Source organism: Lepisosteus oculatus, chromosome 11 (assembly GCF_040954835.1).
Source record: "Lepisosteus oculatus isolate fLepOcu1 chromosome 11, fLepOcu1.hap2, whole genome shotgun sequence".
In the NCBI taxonomy this organism is placed as follows: Eukaryota; Metazoa; Chordata; class Actinopteri; order Semionotiformes; family Lepisosteidae; genus Lepisosteus; species Lepisosteus oculatus.
In genome coordinates, this window is record NC_090706.1 from 5,070,211 (window position 1) to 5,086,200 (window position 15,990).

A 15,990-nucleotide genomic window follows, 5' to 3' on the forward strand; every position below is an offset into this window, starting at 1 on the left:
AGTCTATCTTTTTACTTAAACTTAATTTTGTGAAACTTAATTTGTTTTTCAGTACATTGCTGAGATGCGTACTCCCACTTCATGTATTCTGCATACTTCTCTTAATGCCACATAATTATTAATTAATGCACAGACACTAAACATGACAATGAGGCAGGCATGTACAGTAGGTAAAAAAGTCTGCTTCCTGCTGGTTCCCTGCAATCCAAGCTTCAGGTGGAAATTTCTGCAGTGACTCTCCTCAATCAAAGCTAAATGAAGCAGTCATGCAGTTGCCTACGCAGAAAGGTCCCATGCAGAGTTCTTCAAAAATGCCTTCCGGGATGACACTGCAAGGAAATCGAAGTCTTTAGACCATAAAAAGGGAGAAGATTGCCTTGCCTTGATGTATCTGTGAACTTTCTGTGGTTCTGAGCCAAGAACTCTTGGTTTCAAAAAGCGCTGCTCCTGTTTTGCCAGCAGTGCACGCCTGTCAGGGGGTTTCTTTTCCTGACGTGTGAGGGGCGCTTCATGATGGATTGTTTCTAACTCCTGTCAGCTTCTCTGTACAGTTCAGTGACGCTCTTTTCATTACCACAGAGCTCAACGCTAGGCAGGGGAGACCAGACAGGCAAATCAGCCTCTGTAAATTCCCACTGTTCAATCTGGATTAGACTCTTGGGTTTTCTGCATCTAACCCCGCAGGACTGCCCGCTTACAGTTAAAGCAATTTCAAAGGGAAGTTTATTCATGATAAATGATTAAGGTGTACTGTACATGAAGAGCTTAAATTCCCAGCTGCAGTTATTTGGCAGTCAGAGCGTAATGAACTACCCTTTACTCTGAAGCAAGCTCAGAATAAACAGCATACTTTCTTTTGATATTCTGCCAGTGAGGAGTAGCATTATAATACTATTGATGAGAAATAATTAATTATTGAGCAAATGAAGGATGTGGCAGGAGGAGGTTATGTCCTGTGATCCGGACAGCTCAATGTTGATTTTTCTTGACTTTCTGTTAATGATGTCACACTGTGATGAAGTGGTTAACCTTTCAGCATCTTTCAGCATCTGTCTCTCTTAATCTACAGAATGCACTGGAAATTACAAGTGTGGCAAACTTAAGTGTATAGTAGATGTAAGTGCTACAGTATACTATAAGCTTCAAAGCATAGATGCACATTTTAAACCATCAGATGATAGCACATTGAAAGTGACTTACAATGCTTAATTAGTGATTGTATTTGGTCAAGGTTGATTAGAATATCTTGAGGATTCAGTAAAAACATGGTAAGAATACACCAGTTACAGTGTTTATGGACACAATAAACTTTGCTATCATGAGATTTATATTGTCAAAAAATATGTCACTTATGTCAGAAATTTAGGAAAAAATGAACATGAATATCCAAGGTATTAATTTAACTTTTGAGGAGATAAGGACTTCAGCTAATTTTCCCATTTTCTGTACTGTGTATAGTGTATATAGAGCATAAAACTACACAACCCACAGTATGGCACACACTGTAGACCAGTGGGGTTTTCAGTAACAGATGCAACATAACTGTTCATGTATGTTAGGAAAAATTAGCGTTGTCTGAATGTTCACTGAATTTCTTTCCTAGTCAGAAAGTAATCAACACACTGTAACAACATAAGGGTAAAAGAAACATTGAGCACATTAGCGCTGAAAAGCAGAAATAAACGGTTAATTTTTAAAATCCGATAAAGTGATGCTGTTCATATCATATAAACATAAAGAAGAGATGTCTGAGCAGGTGAGATAATCACAAACAGAGTGTCAAGAGATCTTCCAACAACACACTACAGGCAAACAAACAAATGTCAGGATTCTTAGACTGGTTTAAGAAACAGAAGAGAAACAGAGCCCATCAGAAACAGATCCCATCAGAGTGAAACGTACAGTGTATCATACAAATCAATATGTGCCTTAGAAATAGGTGCTTATCCTCATTTCCTAAGGACTAATGGTATTTTGCCAAATTGATTGCTTAAGTATTTGTACCATCAGAGTGCATGCATCCCTAATCCAATTTACTCATGAGAGATTTTCCCTGAGTAGGAAGAAAAAAATATCAACATAAGAATACTATGTATTGGATTGAAATGATAAGATAGGTGTATGATAAAAATACGAAGAACATATTCATGGTATTATTGGTTCTATGGTCTGGGTAACCCATGTAAGAAGCCTATCATGTATGAAAAATAGAATTTGACAAAGTTCTTAAATTCAACAGTGGATGCCAAAAGGTCCCTATATTGTGTTTGATACCAGTGCTTACAATACAGCACTTTCTTGTTCAACTGGATACTGTTTCACTCCAGAATGAACAAGGACTCTGTGACATTTTAATGAGGAGGGAAAGATGGAGCTGTAGAAAAGTAAAAAAAAAAAAAAGTCAGTTGAGAAAAGTAATGAGCATAATGCTGTCTACTAACTGAAGAAAGTTTCATTCAGTGCAGCATGACATTAACCACATTTTTACAAGAAGAAGCTCATGTTTTAAATGATTACTTTTCTCAGTGTTTATTTACAAAGACTATTTGATGTAATTAAATTAGAAATCTACGTCTTAAGGTAACAATGTACAAATGGATCAACACAGCTTATTCTTATTGTGAAAACCAGTGATTGTCCCTGCCCTGCATCATTTTATAAGAAGACAATCACCAGGTGACTAGAGTCGAATAAATACTAGAGTTTAGCAGTTGGAGTTGGTAGACTGAACTGGCATTTTAAGTTGATGCTTCAGAATTCTTCATCTTAACAGCAACAGAACGTAAGATAAAGTAATTATTAATTTGGAAGGAAGCACTGATAAGTCACTCAAGTCATGGCTAGACAGTTTTAGAGAGTTAAGACTGTAGTATGCGTGTAATCAATGTATTAAATTAAAATAATTCTGGGCAATACTTGACGTTCTTTCAAACACATTTCTGGAAACAATGTGTAACAAATAATTCAGTTTTAAAATAATTTTAAAAAGATTTGTAAACGCTTACAAAGTTTTAATCACCATCTCCAGGCTGCTTCAGCAGTGGGGTTCCACAGTAGTCATACACAACCTACAGTATGTATCATGTGTTGTAAATTGCTATGACTGACAGCTCAGCCATGCACATCCAAATTTACAAATTTACTGCCGTCTTGCCTCTCAAAAGTGTCTTGACAGATCATGTGGCCCTGTGTACTGATTCGCACTCTGCCTGGTCCTCCAGGACTATGAATGACTGTGTCTTATAATTTCTGCTCCACTAGCTCTTAATCACAGCCCAATTTTATTTCAGTTTGAATTTTGAGGTCTCGTTTTAAATTTCCCACCTGTGTCTGTTTATATACTGTATATAGTATGATCACATATTTAAATGGATAACTAAGGTCCCAGGTGGAACCTTCAGGACAAGGACTGAGGACTGAGAGTCAGGAGTGAGAATCTGCACGAATCAAATGCAATGAGGTGAGAGAGGTCAGCTTCGAACCACCCTACGCTGCTAAGATCTTGTTACTATCTGACCACTGGACTTTCCTCTCTCTGCCCATGGTTTCACATTTACCCAAGGAGAAGGTACATGCAATGTCTAATGCAGGTGATCTTCAACCATTTCTGGCTAAAGGATCCCATTTCAAGAATTTTGATTCAAGAAAGACTCCAAATTAAAGAAATACAAAACCACAAACCAAACTGAAACCTCCAATTGTTAAAAACAACAATATTTTACAAAACACAAAATATGGTGAGCAGATCGGCAGGTAGACAGATCCTCTGTAAGTGCTGTCAGAGCACAGCTGTTGAGTGAGGTGGTCGATTTCACACAGTGATAGGGTTGGACCTGAATATCGTCCCCTTTCTTCTGGTGATCCCCTTGACAGTCTCCAGTCCCCCAGGTGCCCCAGACTCCTACATGAAAACTTCAAGTTTAACAGACAGGCAAGGAGCAGTGGGAGGGTTCAAAATAACTGTAAAATTAAAGGTTCCTTTTTATCTTTTAAATACTTCTTTCTCTTTTAACATTTGACATTTTTCTCATCTTAAATATAGAGTTTCCACAGTGTTATGTTCCAATGTGTCAGGACACTTCCATTTGATTCTGCAGAAGCTACCTAGCCATTTTGTTGAAGACTGTTCATGTGCTTCTTTCAGGAAATGGCTGGATGAGATCTTTGGATGAATTAACTACTAACTACCAAATGGGCTATATGGGTCAAATGGCCTTCTCTTCTTTGTAACTGTTCTTATGGTAGCAGCACCCAACAGTTCATTACATTTCAGACTAGTCCATGAAGAACTGCTGGCTCCGCTCAATATGGGGTTTTCAAAGAAGACTGAATAGGAAGCTGAACACTTTGTTGTAAGGCGATGTCTTGATATTTGCACAGTAGGACATTCCAGTCTCCTGTTGTTATCACCCAACTTCAAAGCACAAAAGTTCCAGTGAAAACTTCAAAGCATTTTACTTTTTGCTTTCATTTCCTTCCTCTCTTTTTCATGGTTTTAAGAACAGAATGAATTTGGATTTCTTTTGATTATTGTGCATTAGGAAGAAACAGCAATAATAAAATTATGGAATCACAATTCAACAGATTAATCAACAACATTGTTTTTTTGGCATTTAACAATGATGTCACTGAAGTGTCAGAATTTCTTCAAACATTCTTTTTTCTCTAATGCTGTACACTGGTGTCATTTTGTGTAGTTGTTTCTGTAAATCAGAAGTTTAGAAAGGAGTGGGCAAAGCAAAGTGAGCATTTGCGTTTGACAGGTGACACAAAGTATGACTGTGACACAACACTTTAATTTAAAACAGCAGAATATCACCCTTTTTCCTTGTTTGTAAAGCTCTGTACCTTTAAAATGTATTATTTTACTGTATGTGGAATTCATAAACAATATTTCAAATACATGATTCTCCCTTAAAAATCATTGGGATGTTTCACTATGAAATGCTAGTGTAAGCTTCACCATTGTACCATAATAGGTCTTTTTTATCTTTTTTTTCAACGTACGCTTGTCATCTATGTGTGAAATGAGTTTATCTAAAAACCACTAATCATGTCAGACTTCACAAGACTTCCTTCTCATTTGATTAAGAGCTATTTTAGAGGTAGAGACATAGTTCTTCGTTAAAAAATACAATATGTACTGTATACACTATGCATTTTTGTTGTCATTTTATACTCAGCTTCTGACACAAAAACTATCCTTTTCCTTAATTATTATAAAATTATTTTTCTAACATTAAAGCAGGCAGTATATTTGAACTTTGAGCAATATTATGTGCTCATTACTGCAGCAATCTCATTTTCATCTCCATCCATTTACTAACTGCTTTACCCAATACAGGGTCACAGGTGAGCCAGAGCCTATACTGGCAAGCAATGGGCACAAGGCAGGATACATCCTGGATGGGATGCCAGTCCATTGCAGGGCACGCACAGGCAGAAACACCCTCACACTCACAAAAAAAAGCCTTTTTTCCCCGTAAACCCATTAATCTTCCAGTATGCCTTTGGACTGTAAGAAGAAACCCACACAATCATGGGGAAAACATACAAACTCCACACACCAAGCAGCCCAGGATTTGAACCCAAGGACCCAGAGCTACAAGGCACTATAATACATTCTGGCAGATGCTATTGTTTGAAAGTAGATGTGTCAACCACAAGTGCATGCAGTTTCATTGTTCCCACATGGAACTGACTGTATATTTTTAATGTAGCACTGACTGAGAAGGGCAATGTGTCATGTAGTCAGCAGCAACAGGGGGCAGAAACCTTAAGCTACTAGCAACCTAATGAGTAAAATGGTCCATCACTAGTGTGCAGTCTTTCTTATGTCCTTTTAAACTCTTATGCAAGAGGCTCAAATCAGTGCTGGCTCTCCTGTAAGGGTCTGTGCTGCAGCTCGTCAGATGTCTGGTAGCTCAAAAGTGGGCGTATTGGCTCAGCGGATCCCTGTCCTCATTTCCCCATCCTCAATACAAGGGTCCTCACTGCAGGCTGAGCTGATCAGCTCAATCTTCAGAATGGACAGACACAAGACACATAATTTCTGAATCCTCCAATACTTTGTATAACAGTATAACAGATCACAGATCTGGTATCTAATTTATTTTAATGCTCTATTGTCTGCTGTCAGTGCTACCAAAACAGAAGCCATTCACAAAAATTTTGTTTATCTTAATTTGATTTTTAGCTGAAAAGTAAAAAAAAACAGAAATGCCTGGGCACCACATTGCTTTCAAATGCCACACCAGAGCACTTTCTGCTTTTCTTGCTTTGCTGTTTGAAAGTTTTGATAAGACATGACAGTCTATCAAACTTTACTGAGAGAGCTATGCCATCCATAGAGTATTATGTTATCTCTGTGGCCTCTTGGCGAGTGATATAACACAGAGTCAATTATTAGTACATGGATATGAGGAAGGTTTAGACTGCAAAGATGTTTTTTGACAACTGTGGTGATATGATGACAGAAAATAAGCAGAGCAGATTTTGGAAGCTAAAAATATCTTCCCTTTGAGCAAATGGCTGTAAGTTAGGATAAAGAACAAACCATCAGAAAAGCATATAAGGGCTGCACTACGGCTCTCGGAATGACAGATGTGATGGAAAAAAACAAAAAAGAAATTACAATATCAGGGGCTGATGGTGTTTACATTTCTTCTATTAAACCATCAGGTACTGAAGGCTTAATATAAATGGTGACAAAGAACATAGTTTTGTAATACGAGAGAAACAGCTTTGTAAAAATCCATTCTAATGATGAGTCATAATTCAATTATTGCTGATTATGGGAAAATGACATTAAAATCTTCCTACGCAGTCCTGTTTTAATTAAATAATAAGGCCCTTAAACCCTCAAACCACCCTGTTTCCTATACTATTAACAAAAACTAAAGGGTTATTTTATCTGAAAATGAATTGGGAAAATAAAAACTAGATTTCAGAAGGATATCAAAATGGTTTTGTGGAAAGGTGATGATTTTTATGCATATTTGATTTAATTGGTGGATTATCTCTTGAGGAAATACAGTATTACAACAGTACAAAATAATTATTAACAATAAAAAGTCTGCTCCCTCTTCAAGATGCTTTATTTTGAAAACCTAGGGTGTTGAAAAGAATAACATCTGTTTTGTTTCTCTTTGAACAGCTTTACAAATGAGTTAATGGTCTAGCAGTCTCCATGCTGTGTAAAATAGGAATGAAATGCAAATTTTGCAAATCTTGAAATCTGGAGAAAGCTTTGTGCATATAGCTACTTTTTCTGTTACAGTTGAAAAAATTGACATCTAGTCTTTCTGTAATTTAAGACCACAGAATAAGGTAGCATTTAATTAACTTTTAATCATGCATGTTGGGTGTCAGTGCTTTCAGTAACGTTAACCTGACTCACCAGTAAATTTTTTACTTGTTGCAGGAACCCCACGTTGCTCTAAATATAGAAAATTTTACTGTTTACAAAGAGCAGCAGATCCACACAGAGGCAATATTTATTATTTGTATCTCCAGGAAAAACTGCAATCTAAATGAAGGATGATGGCTATTAGTCACCTAAAGAAACAAACTAATAGGCTGAAAAGAAAGCAGTTTATAATAATATTATAATGACTTCCATGATTCATTAAACATATATTGGAACCAATAGCATTTGTTGCATTTTTAATGCCTTTCAGTTTATGGTACACATGCAGACACAAAGACTTAGTGAAATAAATTAATTTTACTTATAAAGCATACATTTATCTGTCCTGAAATATGTACTGTCATGTTTCATACTTTTGTTTTGAGACTGTAAGAATACAACAGATCATACTAATCTCATACTAATGACAAATTAAGAAAGCTGTCTCAGGTTGTGACTGAAAAGTGGACTAGAAACAATATTGATAAAGCATGAATGATCCAGTTGGGAACTGGAGTGTGGTGGAGTCTGGGTATGTCTGAGACTGACAGACAAAAATAATTGGATTGTTTTCGTTTTGAACAGAGAAGAATATTAGGGTACCTGATTGAATCAATTTCCCTATGGGATTAATAAAGTATTATCTATCTGAATCTTGAAATGCATTGATGACATTAACTTCGTCACAATCAACAATGAAACACGAACAGAGTACACAAGTGAAAAGTACAGTGAAGTACAATTAAAACTGAGAACAGAAAGCATCAAGGTTGTCTGAAAGTGAATTGCACAGTCACTTTGTAAATAATAAGATCACTTTATTGACCATATACAATTTCTTGTATTAGGAATTTGTCTTTTCGCATACTCCAACTTGCTCTTCCTGAGAGACACAGACAGGGAGAGAAGCTTGGGTTCAGAGAACAGGGTCAGCCATTTTTACAGCACCCCTGGAGTAGCTGGGGTTAAGGGCCTTGCTCAGGGGCCCAACAGAGTAGGATTCCTCTGCCAGCTACAGGATACGAACCAGCAACCTTCCAGCCTTAGACACAGTTCCATAGCCACAGAGCAACCACAGCACCGCAGGGATGTGTTGTCTGAACAGGGACCAGACACTGCCTTTGTTTAAGGAACAGCTGGAAGAGATCCTGGGATCACTCAAGTACTAGAAAGCAAATTTGTATCGTTTCCTCTGTTCTCATAACCACAACAACAACAACAAAAATAGACAGTTGCAAGCAACAAGAATTTGATTATTTCACCCATCTTTATTGCATATTTGACATTCATAAAATCATCAGACTCCTAATTTAAATCTTTGATGAATATGGTATGTGTAAAGGCTGATCAGATCATTTGTCTTCACAAACCTCTCACTGCTTAAATACTGTACATTCTTCCAGGTTTCTCAGCGCAGACAGGAGCAGAGTCTGATTGGACCCTCCCACACACCCTCTGGTTGCCCTCAGAGAAGCTGAAGCGTCAGTGGTTTGTTCTTGCAAGCAGCCAATGAGGTAAAAGCAGTTGACCTAGACTGGCAGGATCCCCCCAGCATATGATTGCTGTCAGAATCGTGTGACTTTTAAAAGGAATTTGAAACATCTGACAACAGTTTGAGACCATGTCTTATTGTTTCTGACATGAGTAAAAACCTAATCCACAAGGAAGCATGACACAGTAGCAATGTCTTTATCTGTTACCACCAAGAGCATGTTACAGTGTAGAACAGAGACTAACCAAAGCCCTCAAAGCTGAGAGCCAATAGTGTGTGACTACACATGAGTCCCAAAGCATAGGATAGGAAACTTTTGACAGGAGGGACTACAGGGAGTGCAGGTCTGGGACTTGGCTCAGTCATGTAATAAATACATACGTGTGTTAAAAAATTGTGATATCATATTCATTTAAAGGCAGAACCCCTTTGTTTGCATAAACTGTACCATAACATTAGATACATCTTTGAAATGTGAAATTAATGTGTTATTAGAGGTCTTAACACGAAAAGAGTTTTTATTTTTTGGTTGAAAGCTTCTGCAAATCACAGTTTATGAGGAATGTGCTTTGCACTCAAATGGTGTACTGTCATGTACAAACCCATATTCAGCACTGTATATATTAGTAAAGACTGCATACTACAAGCTACATTCATTATAAAAATCCCATAAAAAGCATTCAGAACCTGGCATATGCATATACACAAATAAATGAATATGAAACTCCTTGCCATATGTTGAAAAGCAGAATTGTGCTTGATGTTGAAAGTCCAGCAGAAAAAAGTAATTATTTTCTCAGGTTTTCAGTAATACATCATGCAACAGCATAACAGTTTCACCTACTGAACGTCTGTGCTGCCTACGTATTCAAAATAACATATACTGTATACTGTATATCAAAAAACAAGATCTTTATACCTTTTTAACATATATACCATGAATGGTATAAGCCTGGGTGAGGAGAGGGGAGGAATATTTGGAATTAAGCTTGCAATTAATGTACTGCTAATTCTAGTTCTGCTTTTTCTGCTTGCTAGACATGAAAAACCACATTCAGTCACTCGGTGCTTCACTCTGGCTAAGAATCCTTTCTGTTACAGCTTTCAAAATGGGCTGGTTTTACGTCTGCATTGACCTCCGGTATTACAATGCAACACAAGCTGAAGGTCTGCAAGAATGAACCTACGACGAGGAAAAAAAAGAAACGCAAGCACATTTGTCACGTTTCTTTCTTTTCTATAGCATCATAAAGTACTAACTTGCTTCTGGCTATTCTGTTCTCACAAGATGCATACCGTGAATCTTGCCCTTTAGGTTCTAGCTGAGATTAATGACCTTCCACTCCCTTCTCCCTCCAGAGCCAAGTCTATTGCAAGTCAGCTGGTTCACACTTCTCCTTTAGACCTGTAATGTTAATGTTGACAAATGGAAGGTGATGCATATTAAAATAGTTCATAGCAACGTCCATTTTAATGTATTTGCCTTTACGTGCTCATTTTTTTCCTGTTAGGCATGGGAGGAATCAATTTTTTTAAATGCCTCTAAATCGTTAATCATAATAGCCACATTGTTTACTTCCATAGTGCAGAAGATTTAGTACGAAAGTACCTTCATTCGTAAACCTTTGGGAGATTACTGATTGTGGTGAATGGATATCCTGTCTTGCATCTTATATCTGTTTTTCCAATTTTCCTATGGCTGCTAAATCAGAGGGACAGGAAGAAAAGAATTATTATTTTAATAGCTTGTTCTGTATGTTTTTCCTTTCGCTAATCTTAACTGACATGACTCGGTTTCTCCCTTAGCACAATATGCAAGCTAATGCACCAAAAACATTAGATCCGCAATCCGAGCATCATTGTTCTTAAAAAATGTGTCTAGTTGAGATAAGTTATTTTCACTGAGGTGACAATTTGTACAGAGATAAAGACGCAATCTGTGGAGCTTGTAAATGAAATCAAAGGCAAATGGTATTGTTTTTTTCATTTCTAATTACCATTTGAGCTAGGATCAAATTAATGTGGAAAGAAATTAATGTGACACTAATGCTAATATTCCGCAACGCATATCCATTATCCTGAGTGCCGAAGTGATGCAAAATCTGTTTTTACTCCTATCTACCTCTGAAGAAGCTGTTTTTCTTTTGGAGAAGTTGCCTGTATTAACAGATTTCATACCTATTTCATCAAATGAAAATGAAGCTTTGGAGCTGTAAGTCTCTCAAACGGTATGGGAGAGCTTCCAGCTGCTAGCACAACTGTGCTTGCCTTCAGGGTTACAGCTGCTGTCCATAAATTTAATACAATCTCCACCTTCCATGAAACATTTCTGCAGGTATGGGGTCTCTTTCCCTGTGTCTTGTATGTCCATTTAAGAAGATGCTATTAGAATTTTGCCTTGGATTCCTAAAAAGGGTTTATCATTTCACATTTTCGCCCTGTCTCTGTTTATTCCAGCAGACAAGCGGGTGTGACTCTTTTACTGTCGTTTGTCTTTATACTGAGAGGAAAATCATGAAAATGATCATTTTCTCACTTTTTTTGTTTGGTAAAGCACCTGGTGTCTGTCACTCTTTTGCGTGTCTGGTGAAAGCTCTGTAGTGAGAATATTTCATGAAGAATATTTTCTGATGTTAAAACTTCCCTGTACACACAGTGGTAAAGCTTGCACATACTGGGGACTTCTGAATTTGCACACAAAATGCATTCATTTGCTGTGTTTTTTGTATGTGCTCTACAATGGTCATTTTCCATCACCTGAAAACAAATCTTAAATCATGGAGTTTGAGATTGGTCTAAAAATTTACTATTAAACAGTACTGCACTCTGCACAGTTACAGTACATTCTTTCTTTTTGCATCCCTGTAATCAATCATTCCTTACAGGTACTTAACCACTTTATGGACGCTGTCTTCATTCTGCTCTCCACATGTATTACACTTCTATCATGTGCCTGTCTCTCTGTTCCTGTACACACTGGTCATTTCTGTTTTACACATTTTATTCTGCTTTACTTGAATTCATTTTCAGGTGTCTTCATAGCTGTAGATTTCATACAACAGTCACTGCAAATGGTAGAATAGCACTCTGTGGTTGATAAACGTTGCTAACTGACAGGGCTTATGGCAGCATCTTGGGACAATGTGTTTTGTGCTGATATTTATCAGGCATATTTCTGAAATACACAAAAACTGAATATAATTAATTCCCCCAAAAAATTCTTCAGAATGATAGAAAAATTTACATTTACAAAGATAACCACTTGACTGAGCAACAACCACCACAGACTCCCCTTAGTTATGGTAGATCCGTATTTTGTAATTGCATTATTTTGCTGGAAAAGAGATACAAGTGTGCACAAAAAATAAAGCAGGGTTTGATTTCACATAAGCGTTATATACCTTCCCCTACTAAACATGACTTTAGTGCTTTTAGGCCTCTCTTGTGCCAGTGATCAGCATGTGACTGTACAGAATGTAGTGCTGCAGTATTTATGCAAACAGCATAAATGCATTCAAATCTTACAGCACCAGATTCTGACATTGTGATTTACTGGTATTTTACACCGTGGTTTTACAAGTAGACAGATTTTATGAGAAGAAACCACAGTCAAATGAAAACTTCATTCTTGACTGGACGATCATTGCTTTGAACACTTTGCTGCAGAGAATCTCTATGACCCACTGGACTGAGACATTAATCAAGCCTCTGCAGTTTTCCTGCACGTGGTTCTCCAGAGACCACCAGCTACAGTACTTAATCTGTCACCTGAGAGAACAAGGAGAACAGGTTTTGTGGGCTCTAACCCTCTGAACCATCACTCTTGTAACAGCTAGAAACGGAAGAAAGGTGACTGTGAGTGGAAAAGTGTGATTGATGGGATTAATGAAGCTCATTATGAAGATTAAGGGCAGGTTACAAGAACGTTATTGATTATGTTTCCATAAATAACCTGGAAGAAATAAGGTTTAAACAAACTTCAAACATTGTTTAGTAACTATGCATGTTTTTAGCTGTCAATATCACTGTTCGGCTGCTGGGTGGAGCAGTGGTAAGGGTTCTAGACTCATCACTGGAAAACTTAGGGTTCAAATCCCAAGTGAGGATCTGTTGCCATGTCCTTGAATGATCCAGCAAAATTCTTAACTGGATGAAATGATCAGCCTAATAATAATAATAAGAAAATCCTACTGTATCACTATTGCTCCCTAACTTATTCAAATATCTATATACTGTAAAACAGCATGATTGAGTCTTATACAGTAAATAAGTGAAGACCACGTGGAATACTGCACATGGATATTAGGAAAAAATAAAAAGTAAGACAATGAGTGTTGTGAGCTTTATCAACAAAGATATTAATCTGATGTCCCAGAAGAGCAGAGCTCAGTTATCTAGGTGTCATGTCACCCGCAGACACACGGATCAAAGCTGTTGTAGCACGAACAGAGAAATGGGTTTCCAGTGCTGATTTCCATAAAACTATTCTGTGCGGTATAAATGTTATGACATATTTGACTGGTAGAGGAAATTCAAAACCATTAACCAGAGGGATATAGTTTTGTTGACAAAGTCACCAATAAAACCAACTGAAGAAGGGTACTTGAGTGGACCATTCTGAGTTAAATGCTCAAAGGCACAATATTACAAGGGTCCCTCCTGGTATTTGCGCCCCTAACCAGTACTCCTTACTGTACCTATAGACTAGAACCTACTGTACACCTTTCAGTTGATCATGATAGTGATCAGTTGACCAGGCTGTAGGCTGACCAGTGACCATGTTTGGTTCCTCCTGGGCCTCTTAAGAAGAACAATAAAATCTTTGCATGCACAAAACCAAGGTGGCTTCACAGACCTTGGTTCTCCTTCCCCACCCATATACTGTACAGTAGTATGTTACTATGAACTTTCGCCTTGCACCTTTGATCCCAGCATCACAACACACTCATTGGATTACATGCCATGTAACCATGGTAACTGGGGAAAATATTCAAACTTTCGAAAGGTAAGAATAAAACCTAAGGATTTATCCAATCAAGAATTTCTTGATGGATCCTAGGGTTTTAGCTTAGTCCGGTACGAAGGGGTATATTGTCCAAGACTGAGAGAAAGACTACTTTTACCATAACATTCCTAGAGCATTCAATAAAATACCAGCAACAAATCCCAAATATGTTACTCCTTTACTTCGGTTTTACATACTGTCTACTCAATCATGGCTTTTTTACCTGGCTAATCTGTGTAAATCCTCATATTTTCTTATCATCCGTTATTCTTCAAAACATTTTATTTTTGTATCCATAACTCCACCTCTTTCAAAAGATAACTAAGCTTCTTAGATATATGAATCTGCCATTGCAAGATCTAACTTGTGATATTTACACAAAAATGATTGACCTATGTAACCTGCACATTAGCCCCAGACCACTTTCATTAAAGAGGCTTTTAAGAGTTTCATCTATCATAGTTTCTGATTCCATTTATTTTTTTTCTAACAGGTAGAAATCCTTTCAAAATCCTCTTAGAGCTTAAAGCTCTCATTCTTAATTTTCGTTTTTTTCTTATCTCCCTGTTTACACCAGGAGTAGTCCTTAAAATATCAGCCTAAACTGTGTCACAGGGACATTAATTTATAGTGTTGCAGATTATTTGTCAAGTACTAGCATCCTTCTAATGGAAATGACATTTGAATGAAAAACATGTCTTGTCTATCAATGACACCTCTCAAGACATGCCTCATAAACTGTTTAAGACTTGTCAGAAATTATTGTTTTGTAACCTTTTACTTTTTTTGTTATTGCTACTAATATCTTGGATTCCCAGAAGCCCATTTACACTTCTATCTAGAAATCTTTAACAAATGATGCCCTGTCTATAGCCATACATATCACACCCACCATGAAACTCCAGGGACATAATTATCATTCACAACACACAAAGACACTCAATTAATGCCTCAAGCTGACAAATGAATGCCTAGAATATTTTAAGAGCCAATACAATGAATTCATTTTCATTCCAATGTTTTCTCCAAGCACTTTTTTGAAGAATAGCTAGAAAATAGGTAGAAAATATTAGAAAGGAACATACTCACAAGATGCCTTCCATAGTGTATGGAACACTGATTCACTGCATAAGAAAAAAAAGGTTATGTTTTGATGTTAATCAAGGTCATACAGTAATTCTGTACTGGCTTGAAATCAGTTCAAGATAATTTGAATTCTGGGATGTTTCCTGTACTCAGTCCTTTCTCTGACCCACCTCATCCAACACGGAAATATACTGTAGAACCCACATGGGTGACATTTGGCAGCAATTCTGCACCAGTAATCCTACTCCACTGCAGATCATGTAGAGATGTAAGAAATGAATGCACCAGAGGAATTTAGGGGTAGTCTTGGAAGACCATAATGTGCAAGCGCAGAGTCTAATATAGCTACAGTAAGGCACAAGGCCCAACACCACTTCTCTTACGAACAGAGCCATGGGATCTTTAATGACCAAATAGTAAGGATATGGGTTTAATATCTCAACTATAGGACAGCACCTCCTACAGCACAGATTCCCCTGTTTGTATCCTGAAGCAATTCTGAAAATTTAGAAATTCCCGTCCAGAGGTAATTTGGACCCAAACATGCTAACCCAATATAATATTGCGTACACAGGGAAACTGGAAGCTACAGTTTCCTTTTCTCTTTATTAAGTGATACTGGGGTTTAATTTTGTTATTTATTTATTCCTGACATTGATATACCCTAACACCCTTACAAAAACCCATACTCATACTCATAAAGAAAGGCATTTGTATGTTGTGCAAATGTACAATACAGTATGTAACAGAAGACAATTACAAATTTAACAGCTATCTGTACATTTTATCTGAACAGTTGTTATTTTACTTAGAATGTGTTGAAAAGGTGAAATAGCTTGAAAAGGGAGATAAAAAACTGTTGGTCAGTATTCCTCATTAGAATTGTACTAGATCCAATGTGTTCCAATATTCAATATATTCTATTCCATATTGTCCCCCAAATGCATGTGAAGGAACAGCAGAATGTAATCTCTAAGGTACAGTCCCCTGGGTATTCAG